This window comes from Carettochelys insculpta, chromosome 7, assembly GCF_033958435.1.
Source record: "Carettochelys insculpta isolate YL-2023 chromosome 7, ASM3395843v1, whole genome shotgun sequence".
Classification (NCBI taxonomy): Eukaryota; Metazoa; Chordata; order Testudines; family Carettochelyidae; genus Carettochelys; species Carettochelys insculpta.
The window spans coordinates 458,131-474,014 of record NC_134143.1 but is presented as its reverse complement, the minus strand read 5'-3'; the positions used below and the strand labels follow the sequence as shown (position 1 = coordinate 474,014).

Genomic DNA, 15,884 nt, shown 5'->3' with positions numbered 1-15,884 from the left:
CAGTTCCACTGGGGAGGGCAGAACCCTAACCGAGTGTTTCCTGCCTTCAATGTGCCCAGCACCGGGTGGATCAGGCTCTGACCTGCCCCAGATGAACGTCGGTCGTCCAGCGCAGTAAGTTATGGGGCAGGAGAACGGGACAAAGAGGCTCCTCCTCATGCTCGTTTTCCTCACCCTGATTCCTCTCCAGCCTCGTGGGCAGAGCTGAGGAAGGAGAGTCCCTGCGGCAAAGCCCCGGGGGTGTCTGAGATGTCACCTGCCCTGCAGCCTGTCCCGCGTGGCTGTTGTCATGGCCTCTCTGTGAGGTCATCACTTCCAACTTCTTTTAACCAATCAGCTGAGGTGCTGTAAGAGGCCCTTGTGGTGTCACTCCCACACCTACCTGTACCCTGAAGGGTTCATGTCCTGCCCCTGGCAGCCCCTTTGCATGGCTGAGCTTCCACCCCTGTGTCACCCCCACTCACTCAGGGACATTCTGGGGCTCAACTCGGCTGCACATGGGAACACCAGAGGCTGCTCTGTGCCACAGGCTGTTTGCAGAGATCATCTCGTCTGACCTCCTTGCACATCACAGGCCTCCTGCATGGCGCAGTCGGGAGCAGGGCACCAAAGCGCACACCAGACAAGCACTTGGTCGGCACTGGAAAGTGCCCAGGGCTAGAGAAAGCCTCATGCCCCTGGGGCATCTGGAGGACATTAATGCAGTGACCGGAAAGGAAAGGACCCAAAGTCCACTCTTGTGGCTCTGCATCATAATCCACATGCAGAACATCTCTGTGTTCAGGTCTGCACATTTCACAGTTTTATTTCTCTCTCAAGCTGAAATTGAATTCTTTGAGCAGTGAGTTCTACAATTCCTAATCGGGCCAGAGTAATGACCAATAGATAGATAGATAGATAGACACCAAAAATCCATCAATCTATCTATCTAATTGGGAATACAACTATATGTCATAAAATTCCTTCCCTTTAATTTTAATTAAATTGAATTCCCCTTTAATTGCAGCAAGGGAGATTTCGGTTGGACATTAGGAAATATTTCCTGTCAGGGCAGTTAAGCACTGGAATAAAATGCCTTGGGTAAAGTCAAAATCTCCATCTTTGGAGATATTTTAGAAGTTGGATAAATATCCAACGGGGAATACCTAGATCAGGGATAAGGAAACTTTTTACTTTGGTCCCCACTTTTCATCTCTGAAATTAGGAGCTACCGCACAACCTCTCGAATGTGATCAGAACCTACAGAAATTTCAGTGATGTTCACAAGCTTAAACGCCCCTTTGGGTGTGTGAAAGAAAAGAAGTCTGTAAAATAGAAGAACTTTTTTCGTCAGTGTATAAATGTGATGACACAGACATAGAAACAGTGACAGATTTCATCATTTTTCATTAGATGGATGAGCCTGAGACCCAGCAGGTAACTGGGCTGTGCCCCCCTTCTGAAATTTCATGCCCCCTGAGGTTTGCTCACCCCACGATAGATGGTGCTTGGCCCTGCCATGAGGGAAGGGGACTAGACTTGATGACCACTTCAGGTCTCTTCAATTCTAGAGCCCTATGAGTCTGTGACTCCCACTGGCCCTGGCCCTGGCCCTGCTTCACTTCTAAAGACTTGAATTTCTATGCCCTGCTCCTTAGCCTTGGAGTGTCAAGTATTCTCTTTAGTGGCCGGCACTTCCTCTGCAGCCCCTGGGGGAGGCACTGAAGGGGGAACTCATATCTGCCCTTGACTGCAGGAATCGCCCCTGCGTTTCCCATTGGCCAGGAAGGGGGAACCGCAGCCAATAGGAAGTGGTGTGTGGTGCCTACGAATGGCAGGGAGTGCATGGAGCCACTTTCCCCTCACCCCCAGGAGCTGCTGCTAGTGGGAGGTGAACCTGCTTTAGCCCCACTGCGCCACCCCATGGCTGCACCAGAGTTTGATATGCCCCAATCTACGCTGCTGCACAAGGGATACTGCAGCTACCCAATGCACTGCAGCCTCTGGAGGGTTTGCTGGAGGCAAAGGGCTGTCTAAGCAGAGTCCCTGACCCTGTACATCAGGTCTGGCATCCCCAGGGCCTCTCTGCTCCCTGCCAGCATGGCCCACACAGCACAGAAGGAACACAGGGCTGAGACTGGGGACTCAGGTGCCCAGCTGCCGTTGCAATGAATGGAATGAAACGGGAAATGCTGAGGTGTCCTATGCAGCAGTGCAGTCAGCATGTGGGTAAGGACGGCCCTGCCACCGGATACTTAGCTGGCAGAGAGCAATCTAGAGGTCTGATAGGAGGAGACACCAGCACGCACATGTGGTGAGGCTGGCCAGCCTGTTGGAAAGGGGCTTTGGCCATCTCCATCCCTCCCCTCGCTTGGCTACTTACTTCATAGGGTGTCATAAGGAGGAGGGAGAAAACTTGCTCGTCTTGGCCTCTGAGGATAGATCAAGAGGCAATGGGCTGAAGCTGCAGCAGGGGAGGTTTAGGCTGGACATTAGGAAAAAGTTCCTAACTGTCAGGGTGGTCAAACACTGGAATAAATTTCCTGGGGAGGTTGTGGATTCTCTATCTCTGGAGATATTTAAGAACAGGTTACAGAGCTGTCTGTCAGGGATGGTTTAGATGGTACTTGGTCCTGCCATTGGGGCAGGGGGCTGGACTCGATGGCCTCTCAAAGTCCCTTACAGTCCTAGTGTCCTATGATTCTATCACTGATTCACCTGACTGAGAAGCACCTGGGCCCTGGGCACAGCCTGACCAGCCTTTCCCCATCCCAGGAGATGATGTTGATCACAAGGCTCTTGTCCAGTCCTCATTGTGTTGACCTGACGGACAAAATTCTTGCGGTCCAAATACACCCCACCGGGGCAGGGTCTCCAGCCCATGAGGCAGAGGAAGGCTTAATAGTCACGACCTCTACAAAAGGGACAGGCTTCCAAGTGGGTCTGGACCAGGGGAGGCTGGGGCTTGCCTGGACCCAGCTTCCCAAAACACAAAGCCAGGCCCCCATAAGCTCACACTGCACCACACACTACCCCAGGAAGGGGCAGCAGGAGCACCCTGCCAAGTGGCACCTGCCCTCCACAGCAGCTCCAGTGGTTTTCTCTGCTCTCCATTTCCTCCCCAGTTCTGCTGGCCTCAAAGCTCTAGGAATCAGGGAAGTCATAAACACAGGAGACCACTGCCCCAGCCAGTCATGGCCCCCAGCACTTCTGCACAGGTTGTTGTGGAACTCTGGAAATCCTCTTCAGAGACGTTCAAGTGTCTAAGTGTCTGGCTGTGCTACACAAATTAGTGCAGAGATGTGAAGGGTGGGGGGACCTCATTCCTCTGCTGGGGTGGGATGCTCAGCAGGAACTAAAAACCTTCTGAATAACTTTGGATTGCAACCTTCCCTCAAGATGTGATACTGAGTCTTCCCCCCAACACTCCCTTCCTTCCCTTGGAGGTGGTGGGATTAGAAGGCCTCCAGGGCTCTGCTTTCTTAGTTTTCAGCTTTTAGCTACTGGATGAGGAAGAGTGGCCAGGCCAGTGGGTTGCTGAACCAGGGGACAGGCCAAGCCAGCAGGAACTGGTGGAGTGACAATAAAGTCAGAAGAAAGAAGGGGGCACTGCTCTCACATTGCCTTGGAAGAAAAGGCTGCATAAAACCACTCTCAGGGAAATCCATCCCACAACCTCTTGCATGCAAAGCAACTGCTCTACCATTTGATCTAATTCCCCTCTGCTTAAAGAAAATTTCTGCCCCAGCCACCTCATTGTTGAGTCCATATGTCCCTGCAGCTCCCCTGGCTCCTTTCCAAAGATGACACTTGTAAAACCAGTTCCAAGCAGCTGGCTGGCTGAGCTGGTCAGACACAGCTGCTACGTGAGCCCTTGGGGCATCTTGATGAAGTGGCCTGGCTGCTTTGGATGGGGAGGTTCCAGCACGGATGGGGAGCTGTGCATGTCCAGCTGTGTGGGAGGGCTCTAAGGACATCCCTGCCTGCATCACAATGCCGCTGCCTGGGGGTGCTGGTGCCTGGCAGCCTGGCTTTGCAGAGCCTGGTGTCCTCAAACCAGGTTCCGCTGCTGTATCACCTCCCTGGGCTCAGACTTTCATTGAGCTACCTGAGCAGGTGATCGACATGCAACAGGGGTGGCTCTGTGAACTGCAGAGTTCTGTAGCATACACTGCTTTGGCAGATGCACCATTTCTGAGAGCAGCGGCAGAGGAGATGATGGTCAGTCAGTGTCTGTGGCAGGAGAGGTTCACATTGGGGCTCTGGGGCATATTTTTATGCTTTTAATTACAGGCCATGTCTGTGATTTATTTCTCGAGCTGTTTTCAGAGTGCCCCATCTGGGTGTGTTTCCAAGTCAGAGCTGTTTGAAGCACCCACCTGGGCTGAGGAGTACGACCAATGAACGAGCAGCACCCACCCGGGCTGAGGGATTCGACCAATGAACTGAACATCCCTCCCTCTCCACGGCCTCCTACTCAGAAGATAAATGGTACATTAGTTTGCCACAGGAGGCAGGATCCAGACATTCGGCACAATGGGGTGCCGGACACGTTGGACTCTGGCCTCAACCAAGCACCCAACATTCCCTGGGGTCTGGCCAGCCCCAGCAGGGGAGTGTGCTGATGGGAGGGAGTGTGTGTGGGTTATAAGCCTGTGTGTACTTAGCTGGGTTAAATTGGCATAAAAGTGAGACCATGAACCGTTCGAGCTGCACATGACTTTTGATTGGCTTTCTAATTGGTAACGATTCCAATGAAACCTGGTTTGGAAACAATTCACTCGTCGGTTACTTTGAAGTAACCAGCACAACGTCAAAATAGCTCATTGTGTCTGCTCGCACCATGCGCTATTTCAGTGTTAAAATCAACGTTAGGAGTTGAGACGTCAAAATCGCTATTCCTATCCAAAGATGGGAAAAGCCCCCGACTTCGACACTGAACGTCAAAGTAGGGCATGTGTGGACGATCCACGTCCCACTACTTCGAAATAGCAGGGACCTCCATGGCAGCAATCAGCTGAGGGGTTGAGACGTGCTGTCCACCCCCTGCGGGGCTCTGTGATCACTGTGCACAGCAGCCCTTAATGCACCATGGACCTGCATTTCCTGTGGCAGGAAGCTGAGAGCATGCAGGCAGCAGCACACACATGTGCTAGCCTGCAAGCCCTCTACGGACCTCAACCCGAACACCCAGCACCAAGGCATCGAGCCAGCCCCCTGACAGCCCCCAGGGCTCCCCCCCAGGGGGACTCAGGGACTCCCAGTACCCAAACGGGGGGACAAAAAGCAGCAGGGCCCCTCCTGGTTAGAGGCCTAGCTGTGAGACCTGTTGGGGCTCTGGGGTGAGGAGGACGCGCTCCATGTGATGGGGAGCAAGCAGCGGAAGGCAGAAGCATTGACCTGACTGGCCAAGGGCCTGGCCACCCAGAGTCACCCTGCCCACACTGCAGATCACGTCTGTAGCAAGGTGAAGGAGTTGCGGCAGGATTACACCCGGGACTGGGAGTCGACCAGCTGGTCTGGGGCTGCCCCCACCACTTTCCTCTTATTACAGGGAGCTCAGGGATATCCTGATCCCCCAGAACACCTCCTCCCCCCAGACCACATTGGACACAGCAGCTGAGGAGTCCCAGCAGGCCTGGGATCTGGAGTCCATCCCAGAGGCCAACCTTGCACCCCAGGGCCCACCCGAGCAGCCACCCCTTGGGATGGAAGAGGAGGGATCCAGCACCAAGGAGGGGGGGCTCCTCATAGAGCTCTCCTCTCAGAGCACCAGCCAGGCATCCACCCACCAGGGTACCCTCAACCGTGGCAGTGGAGGGTCAGGTACGTACCCTACAGGGCAAACACCTCTGTGCCACGGGGCGGGGGCACCAGACATGACCTGGAGCCCAAACACCCCCAGGGGACCCCGACCCGCAACTGCCCAGCCACAGCACGGTCCCAGGATGGCGGCATGGCCAACGGCACCCTGCTCAAATCGCCACACATTCTGGGTGCACATGGCCCAAGCTCAAAGACCCACCTGGCCCTGTGTGAGCCAGGGCTGCCCATTGCAACAGCCTGTCCCTGGAGCAAGGAGCTGGGACTTGGGGCTTGTGCCTCAGTGCTGTGAGCTGCACTCCAGCAAGCCCCTTGCTGCATTGCAGAGCTTGTCTACATGAGCCGGTGGCATCAACTCAGTTCCATTCTTATTACAGCAGCCCAGAGGCTTTCCAATTCAGGCTGGCCTGGATTCCCCCTCTGCCAGCTGCCATCTCCTCCTGGGAGCCACAGATCTGATCCCAGGGCAACAGGCAAATCCCCTGGGACCATATCCCAGCCCCAGCTCCCTGCGTGGGGCAGACACAGCAGGGCTCACACTCAGCAGAGGAGCCGCCCTCGGCCCCAGCACACACTGTCTGTGCTGCCCAGGAAGTGAATTGCACTAAGGGAGCCTGTGAAGCGAAGGGGCCTCACCACAGACCTGCAGCCCTCGCCAGGGCAGACGTGTGGTGTCCCTCACTCCTGACCTCCAGCCCCTAACAGCCCTGGGAAGCCTCTTACTCATGACTTGCAGCCCCTACCAGCCCAGCTCTGTGGTGCCCCTCACTTCCCACACGCTGTCCAGATACTGGGCTCAAGGCCACCTCTGAGCTGGGCCCCCAGTGCCAGTCCTGTCTACACAGCTCCACACTCCCTGCAGGTGAGTGACTGTCATGAAGAGGATCCAAAGGGCAGCTGGTCCCTGTGAGAGGAGTCTGGGCCAGGGCTGCCTGTGGGATCTCCTGGAAAAGCCAAGAGCCCCTGGGAGGCCATTGACTGGCTGCCAAGTCCCCGGCCCTGCTCAAAGGTTTCACGCAGGGAAAGCTGTAAAGTCAGCCCCACCCCCGGGGCACAGGGATTTGCACTGGGCTGGTAATAGAGCAAAGGGGTTGTGTGGAGGGTCACAAGTGGGACTGAAGGGCAGAAGGAGACAGAAAGGCAAAATGTTCTTCTCGTTACGCTGCATCAAACACTCCCCCTGACGAGCTCCAGCTGGGGCAGCGCAGCCCATCCCCCCTCCGTGAGAGACAGGAGATAACTGTGCCCCACAGCTGGGCCCTCCTCGCCCCACCCCTGGGGTGTGAACAGGGAGAAAGGAGGGAGTGGGGAGCACAGAGTGAAAGTGAGGGGGGGACTCAGGCTGGGGGAGCAAAGGAGGGGCAGGACTCCAGGCTCTGCTGGTGGGATCCTGCACTGGGGCAGGTGGGGAGAGAGGAGGCTTCCCTCAGGCACAATGTCTGTGCTGGGGAGTGGGAAGGGCTGGTTGTGGGCAGTTCATCACAGTGGTTCAGCCCCACAAAAGCTCAGCACTGGATAAATTAGGTCAGTAACCTTTAAAGTGCTGCAGGACGGGTTTCTGGTTGAAGACACAGACTTATGCAGGTACCTCTTTGTCAAAACCCACAGGTTAAAGTGGGGGGCACTATGGCTCAGCTGGCTAAAGCACCTGTTTAGTAAACAGGAGATCCTGGGTTCAACTCCCAGTGGTGCCTTGCTGCACATCTGTGGCAATGTTTTCCTACATCTGTCTGGGGAACAGAAGAGCCCTCCCTAAGCAATCGCAGTCATTGCTGGGGAAGGTGAAGGCTGATGGGAGAGGAGCATTGGAAAGCCTCCAGTCACAGACTAGAGCTCAGGCAAAGTCAGCTGGAACTGATGTTGGGAAGGTGTCTCCTCTGGCAGCAAGAAGAGAGGATGATCCTCCCAGCTCTGGGGCTGTCTGGGCAGGGCAAGGGCAGGAGAAGGAGAGTTACTCTCCTCTCACATCCCTTTGTCATTGACAAAACCCAAACAAGTTAGAAGAAAAGTCCCAGAAAGGCAGAACATGGCCAAGATGGTGGGGAAGCACATGGAGGTGTGGGCTGTGGGAAGAGAAGTACCTGCACAGTTCAGCATGTACTGTGCCCCCTCTCACATCTTGCTCACAACTCTCCTGTTCATACATCCCAGAATCACATCTGCTTTTTGTGCTACAGCATCACCCTGTTGATTCATATTTAGCTTGTGGTCCTGCAATGAACCCTAACTCCATTTCTGCAGTTCTCCTTCCTAGACAGTCACTTCCTCACTGGGCCGCTTTCCATTTCAGATCACACTGACACACACAGGAGGGAGATGGGGGTTACTAGCTCCTCTTCCCAGCTGTGGTGTATCACACTCCCCTTGAAGCCCCAGTCATACTTCCTGAACGCAGCTGCAGCCCTCGGATCCAGCAGCTGAGCCTGTGAAGGGCTCCCCACAATTTCTTTAAGGCTCTCCAGCCCTGTGTGCCTGACAGAATGTCAATGGAATTGGAGGGATGGAAAAGTCTTGCCCCAAGAGCTCCTGTGGTGTAGTGGTTGTCACATTTGCTTAACATGTAAAAGGTCCCTTGCTCAAAAACAAGTAGAAGCCTCAACGTTTTCCTTATTCTCTCTCCCCTCACCTCCTTCTGCCCCCACCTGTCCCTCTAATAAGCCCAGCTCGTGTGTGACAGAAGATGGAGACCTCAGCTGAGCATTGCCTTTGCTGTGAACATGGGGAAGCTGCAGGAGATAAACCAGTCACTTCTAGGAGGCTTGAATCTTGGCCTCCCTGCCCTTGGAGGTTCTCCTGTGGAGGTCGGCTCTCCCTGCTGGCCTCCTCTGCTTGAGTTGCTGAAGGAAGAAGTGAGGCAGGAATGTAGGGGAAGAAGGAAGCCAAGCTGAGGAAGGAGGGCGGTGGGGAAGCTGAGTGCTTTAGGATCATAAATGGAGCACCACCCTTTCTTCTGCCAAAGCCTGTGGAGGTGAGGCTGCCTGAGGGAAGGAAGAATCCTGTGTCTGTCTCATGGCATGTCCGGGGTGGCTCATGGCAGCCCAGGAGCAGACGTGGGTGGCGGAGTGGAAGGGAAAGAAGCAAAGCTGTGTCCAAGAGGGCAAGACCCACCACTCCATTGTGGCAAAGCTGAGTGAGCAGAAGTGGGTTTGAGGGGGCTCCCTGTCAGCCTCAGGGAACTGAGAAGCACTGACCCTTTGCAGCTGAGCCAGGGGAGTGGTTCATAGTGTTGGGCATGGCTGGATGTGAGCCACTGGACACCACGAAGCCCCAGCCAGCTTGTGTAGGAGGCAGATCTGAGGCAATTGTCCTAAATAGAGGCGGTAAGGTAGGGGGGAAATGTTTGAATCATTCACATATTACAAGCTCATTTCTGTGTGTGCAGACTTTCTATTTTGGGTGATGGCTGTGTCTGTCTGTCTGTCTGTCTGTCTGTGTTTCAGAACTTCTGCTCTGTCTCTGGGTCACGCTCAAAGCCAGTTGGGCAACGCACTGCCTAGCTTGCTCAATGGCCCCTCCTGTGGCATCTCCTATCCAGTTGCCCCAATGAGAAAGCCAGGAATACAGCTGAAGGCTACGCAAGTAGCTCTGACCATGCCCATGCACAGAACCCAGAGCCTTCCAGGCCACATGCTGAACGGCTTTTGCCTGGGACAAAAGAACCGCAAATCACATGGCAACAGGAAGACAAGAGGGAGCTGCATCTTCCCCAGCTTGTCTTCATTCCTGCTTCTTCTCTCTGGGGTAATTGTTCTCCAACCAGAGCACTGAGAAAAGCACCGAAAGACCCACCCCAGCTGTGGCTGGATCACGGAGAGACTTTCAGTCCTGCAAACTCCCCAGAACTGCTTGGAATCGGAAGGTCTGGGAGGCTTTGTGTGCCTGTGACCTGCCATTTAACATCTCCCATCCTGTTCAGTTGTGTTCTCTTCAGAATAAAACTTTTGTTTCACACACTAAAGGGTTGGGTGGCCTGTGGGGTCAGAAGAACATTTTTGTATGTGAGCAGGGCGGTTAAACTGATTCTCACTGTCCCAGACCTAGTTCCTGATTGGGAGTCAGAGAACTGGGATCAAATGAAGCCCTGAGAGTGGCCAGTGCCTTCAGCAGGGGCAACATCGAGCATTTCCAGGGAGGATGGACCCAGACTCACCAGAATGAGGACTCCAGGCATCTCTGGGCCCACTGCCTAGTTCTACAGCACCAACCCATTGCCCCAACCCCTCCAGCCAGCTAAGCCAAACACCTGGATCCAGCAGGCCTGAGTCACCCTGCTCTCCCTCTCGCATGGGATGAGAGAGGGAAGCAGCACACAGAGCTTGCCAAGGCAGCGCTAGCAGGTGCCTCTGACCTTGAATTGTGACTGCAGGAAGCAGAGCCCTGAATGGTGATCTTCACACCTCCCCAGCTGCTCCTTACGCATTTGAACAGGCTGGTATTCTACGCTGGGCACCTCTCACCCTCAGCTGGCAGCAGCACTCTGCCCTCATTGCTTCCCTGGAGCTGCTCTTTCTCCCGGGACCCCCTCTCCCCACCCTGGGCTTCCTTAGCACGTGGCCCCACGGCCCTTCCTCCAGTCAGAGACTGAGCTGTCCAGGCCCATTCCTGTGGAGATGAGATTAGAATCATAGAATCCTAGTGCTGGGAAGGACCTCAGGAGGTCATCCAGTCCAGACCCCTGCCTTAAACAGGACCAACCCCAACTAAATCACCCCAGCCAGGGCTTGCTCAAGCCAGGACTTGAAAACCTCTAGGGATGAAGATTGCACCACCCATCTAGGTAAAGCACTGCACTATTTCACCACCCTCCTGGTGAACTAAAAGCAGCACGACCCAAACACTGCGCTATTACTGCTACGGCTTGAACCAAGGTTGTTGTAGCCACAATGCAGAGTACTTAACCACTGTATAGTCAGAGGCAGCGACAGGAGGCCTGCAGGGAGCACTTTCCTTTCTCAGGCTTTGCCTGACAGTCTGATGTGAGGCTGGAAGGCCTGGGGAGGTGATGGAGAGCAGAGAAAGCCAGTGCAGCAGCTGTTGGGGACGGCTGGTTCCCTTGGCCTAGCGTTGCTGGTGTCTCTTCCTGTGTGAGGTGGGTGTTGCCGTGTTGAAGAACTGGGGAATCCTCTCCTGGCCCACACCCCAGCTGCAGCCCCTCCCTTAGCCGGGGGTGGTGACTCTGGCCTGCTCCCTGCCAGCCACTCAGCCTGTTTCCCTCATCTCTGTTGCTCTCCTGCCCAGAGGGGTCAGGTGAAGGACAATAGGAAACACCCTTCAGTGGCCGGCATGGGGCTCAAACTCATGAGTTTGGTGCTCTGAGTACCAGGCTCTGGCCAGCTGAGCTCTCCAGCCTGCAGAGAAGGGCCTCCCAAGGGGCCTTTTGGAAATGAGCAACAGGCAGCTGCAGGGCCCCTGGCCCCTGAATGAGATTTTCTCCCCTCCCCCAACAGCCTGGCCTCCCCTTTCAGCCTCTGTCACCCATCCCCCACTGCTCTGAGCCCAGCTAGGGGGGTCCCCTCAGCCCCGGCTGCCCCTTGCCAGCTGTCCTGGGCCCCTGCAGTGTGTCCCTCAGACCCTGTCGCTCCCACCCCTCCCCACTGCCCTGAGCCCCTTGTCCCCTCAGACCCTGCCAACCCCCCACTGCCCTTTTCCCCTCCTCCCTCAGCCATAACCCCTGGCTGGGTTCCCCCCACACCTGCCACCCCTCCCCACTGGCACCCGCCCTCCCCCTCCCTTTCCATTGCACAGTCACCAGCTGAAAACTTTGGTCCTGCCCAGGGGCTGGGTGAGAACAGAGACAGCCTGTGGGTGCAGCCCCTGCCTGGAGAGATCCTGCCCCGCTCCCACCTGCACCATTCATGTCCCTGCAGGGGTTTTGCTCCCAGCAGGACAAGGACATTTCGAGGGGAAGCAAAGGGAAGCCACAGGAGGGGTCCCAGGCTGCTCCCAGGCAGTGCGGGTGCATCAGTTCAGCACTGGGGGCAGCTGGGGGAGGGGGAATTACCACTGGGGGGGCAGAGCTGGGTGTGAGCACCTGGGAGTGAGACTCTCCCTGTCGCTCACTAGCGTGGGGTGTCTCTGCAGTGGCAGGGCTGGGGCAGGAGATGCTCCCGCAGACAGGGCAGAACGTAGCTCCTGCCGGCTCAGGCAATTGTGTGTGTGTCACAAATGTGCTGCAGGAGCTGGTTAGCACTGACCTGTCTGGAGAGGGCCAGGAGGCAGCACACACTGTGACCGGGATTCCCTCGTGCTCAGTGGCCCAGGACTTAGTGCTGAGCACTGGGCTGCACAGACCTGGTGGTGAATAACAAGAATCAAGGGTGTCACCTCCCTGCCTTAGTAACAGACAAAGGGCTTTGGGGTTCCTCCCATGCTCCCCAGGCCCCTCTGCAGCCACCTCAGCCCATCCACCTGTCAGTGTCTGTTACTTCTTCCTCCAGAAGGACGGCAGCCGCCTCCTGCAGCTCTGAACTCTCCAGCACAGCCCAGAGGTGCTGCAAAGCAGGTGAGAGGCAGCCAGAAATATTTGGCCAGGCACCACTGGGTGCTGCTTTCCTCATCCCCATGTACCTGGGAGGTCCATGGCCGGGGGAGCCACAGAGCCTCTCTGGGACTCTTCTTCTCACACGTTTGGGTTTTGTCAGTGACAAACAAAAGGATGTGAGACGAGAGTAACTCTCCCTCTCCTGCCCTGCCCCACTGCCACCTTCTGTGTGCACAGACAGCCCCAGAGAGCCCCAGCGCTGGGAGGATCAGACTCTGTTCTTGCAGCCAGAGGAGTCACCTTCCCAACACCAGTCCCAGCTCCCTTTGCCTGAGCTCTGCTCTGTACCCGGACTCTTCCCAATGCCCCTCTCCCATCAGCCTTTACCTTCCCCAGCAAGGGCTGGGATTGCCAAGGGAGGGCTCTTCTGTTCCCCACACACAGGTAGAAAAATGTTGTTAAGGACTGTCTACAAGGTACCACTGGGAATTGAACCCAGGATCTCCTGTTTACTAGGCAGGTGCTTTAACCAGCTAAGCCCTGGTGCCCCCCTCTGGCAAGTTGTGTCTCCTGACAGAGAGGTGTCTGTATTTGTCTGTGTCCAACAAGAAACCAGCCCTGCAGCACTTTAAAGGTTACTGACCTAATTTATCAAGTGAGGTGCTTTTGTGGGGCTGAACCACTGTGATGGATGCCCACAACCAGCCCGTCCCACTCCCCAGCACAGACATTGTGCCTGAGGGAAGCCTCCTCTCTCCCCACCTGCCCCAGTGCCAGGATCCCACCAGCAGAGCCTGGAGTCCTGCCCGTCCTCTGCTCCCCCAGCCTGAGTCCCCCCCTCACTTTCACTCTGTGCTCCCCACTCCCTCCTTTCTCCCTGTTCACACCCCAGGGGTGGGGCGAGAAGGGCCCAGCTGTGGGGCACAGTTATCTCCTGTCTCTCACGGAGGGGGGATGGGCTGCGCTGCCCCAGCTGGAGCTCGTCAGGGGGAGTGTTTGATGCAGCGTAACGAGAAGAACATTTTGCCTTTCTGTCTCCTTCTGCCCTTCAGCCCCACTTGTGACCCTCCACACAACCCCTTTGCTTTATCACCAGCCCAGTGCAAATCCCTGTGCCCTGGGGGTGGGGCTGACTTTACAGCTTTCCCTGTGTGAAACCTTTGAGCAGGGCCGGGGACTTGGCAGCCAGTCAATGGCCTCCCAGGGGCTCTTGGCTTTTCCAGGAGATCCCACAGGCAGCCCTGGCCCAGACTCCTCTCACAGGGACCAGCTGCCCTTTGGATACTCTTCACGACAGTCACTCACCTGCAGGGAGTGTGGAGCTGTGTAGACAGGACTGGCACTGGGGGCCCAGCTCAGAGGTGGCCTCGAGCCCAGTATCCGGACAGCGTGTTGGAAGTGAGGGGCACCACAGAGCTGGGCTGGTAGGGGCTGCAAGTCATGAGTAAGAGGCTTCCCAGGGCTGATGAGGCTGGAGGTCAGGAGTGAGGGGCACCACAGGTCTGCACTGGCGAGGGCTGCAGGTCTGTGGTGAGGCCCCTTCGCTTCACAGGCTCCCTTAGTGCAATTCACTCCTTGGGCAGCACAGACAGTGTGTGCTGGGGCCGAGGGCAGCTCTTCTGCTGAGTGTGAGCCCTGCTGTGTCTGCTCCACACAGGGAGCTGGGGCTGGGATATGGTCCCAGGGGATTTGCCTCTTGCCCTGGGATCAGATCTGTGGCTCCCAGGAGGAGATGGCAGCTGGCAGAGGAGGAATCCAGGCTGCCTGAATTGGAAAGCCTCTGGGCTGCTGTAATAAGAATGGAACTGAGTTGATGCCACCGGCTCATGTAGACAAGCTCTGCAATGCAGCAAGGGACTTTCTGGGGTGCAGCTCATAGCACTGAGGCACATGCCCCAAGTCCCAGCTCCTTTCTCCAGGGACAGGCTGTTGCAATGGGCAGCCCTGGCTCACGCAGGGCCAGGTGGGTCTTTGAGCTTGGGCCATGTGCACCCAGACTGTGTGGCAATTTGAGCAGGGTGCTGTTGGCCATGCCGCCATCCTGGGACCGTGCTGTGGCTGGGCAGTTGTGGTTCGGGGTCCCCTGGTGGTGTGTGGGGCTCCCGGTCATGTCTGGTGCCCCCACCCCTTGTCAGGGAGGTTTTTGCCCTGTAGGGTATGTACCTGACCCTCCACTGCATGGTCGGGGGAACCCTGGTGGGTGGATGCCCAGCTGGTGCTTTGGGAGGGGAGGTCTATGAGGAGCCCCCACCTTGCTGCAGGACCCCTCCTCTTCCATCCCAAGGGGTGGCTGCTCGGGTGGGCTCTGGGGTGCAAGGTTGGCCTCCGGGATGGACTCCAGATCCAAGGCCTGCTGGGACTCCTCAGCTGCTGTGTCCAATGTGGTCTGGGGGGAGGAGGTGTTCTGGGGGCCCAGGATATCCCTGAGCTCCCTGTAATAAGGGCAAAGTGGTGGGGGCAGCCCCAAACCAGCTGACCAACTCCCAGTCCCGGGTGTAACCCTGCCACAACTCCTTCACCTTGCTGTGGACGTGATCCGCAGTACAGGCAGGGTGACCCTGGGTGGCCAGGCCCTTGGCCAGTCAGGTCAATGCTTCCGCATTCCGCTACTTACTCCCCATCACATGGAGCACGTCCTCCTCACCCCAGAGCCCCAACAGGTCTCAGAGCTTGGCCTCCAACTGGGAGGGCCCTGCTGCTTTTTGGCCCCCCATTTGGCTGCTGGGAGTCCCTGGGTCCCCTTGGGGGGGAGCCCTGGGGGCTCTCAGGGGGCTGGCTCGATGCCTTGGTGCTGGGCGGTCGGGTTGAGGTCCATAGAGGGCTTCCAGGCCAGCACATGCGTGTGCTCCTGCCTGTATGCTCTCAGCTTCCTGCTACAGGAAATCCGGGTCCATGGTGCATTAAGGGCTGCTGTGCAGAGTAATCATAGAGCCCCGCAGGGGGTGGACAGCACGTCTCAACCCCTCGGCTGATTGCTGCCATGGAGGACCCCGCTCTTTTGAAGTAGTGAGACGCGGATCGTTGACACATGCCCTACCTTGACGTTCAATGTCGAAGTCGGGGGCTTTTCCCATCTTTGGATAAGAATAGTGATTTTGACGTCTCGCCACCTGACGTTGAATTTAACATTGAAATAGCTCATGGCGCGAGCAGACACAATGCGCTATTTTGATATTGTGCCGGTTACTTCAAAGTAACCGACGAGTGAATTGTTTCCAAACCAGGTTTCATTGGAATCGTTACCAATTAGAAAGCCAATCAAAAGTCATGCACAGCTCGAACGGTTCATGGTCTCACTTTTATCCCAATTTAACCCAGCTAAGTACACACAGGCTTATAACCCACATACATGCCCTCCCATCAGCACACTCCCCCGCTGGGGCTGGCCAGACCCCAGGGAATGTTGGGTGCTTGGTTGAGGCCAGCGTCCGACGTGCCCAGCACCCCATTGTGCCGAATGTCTGGATCCTGCCTCCTGTGGCAAACTAATGTACCATTTATCTTCTGAGTAGGAGGCCGTGGAGAGGAAGGGATGTTCAATTCATTGGTTGTACCCCTCAGCCCAGGTGGGTGCTGCTCATTCATTGGTCATATCCCTCAG

The 15,884-nt window shown here is 56.2% G+C and overlaps 2 non-coding genes across 2 annotated transcripts; one reads left to right on the top strand and one right to left on the bottom strand.

Moving 5' to 3' along the window:
• Positions 1–7,422: 7,422 nt before the first annotated feature.
• TRNAT-AGU (transfer RNA threonine (anticodon AGU)) lies at positions 7,423–7,496 on the top strand. Its single transcript has one exon. It is a non-coding gene; the product is annotated as a tRNA-Thr (tRNA).
• Positions 7,497–12,757: 5,261 nt separating this feature from the next.
• On the bottom strand, positions 12,758–12,831 carry TRNAT-AGU (transfer RNA threonine (anticodon AGU)). Its single transcript has one exon. It is a non-coding gene; the product is annotated as a tRNA-Thr (tRNA).
• Between the last annotated feature and the right edge of the window lie 3,053 nt (positions 12,832–15,884).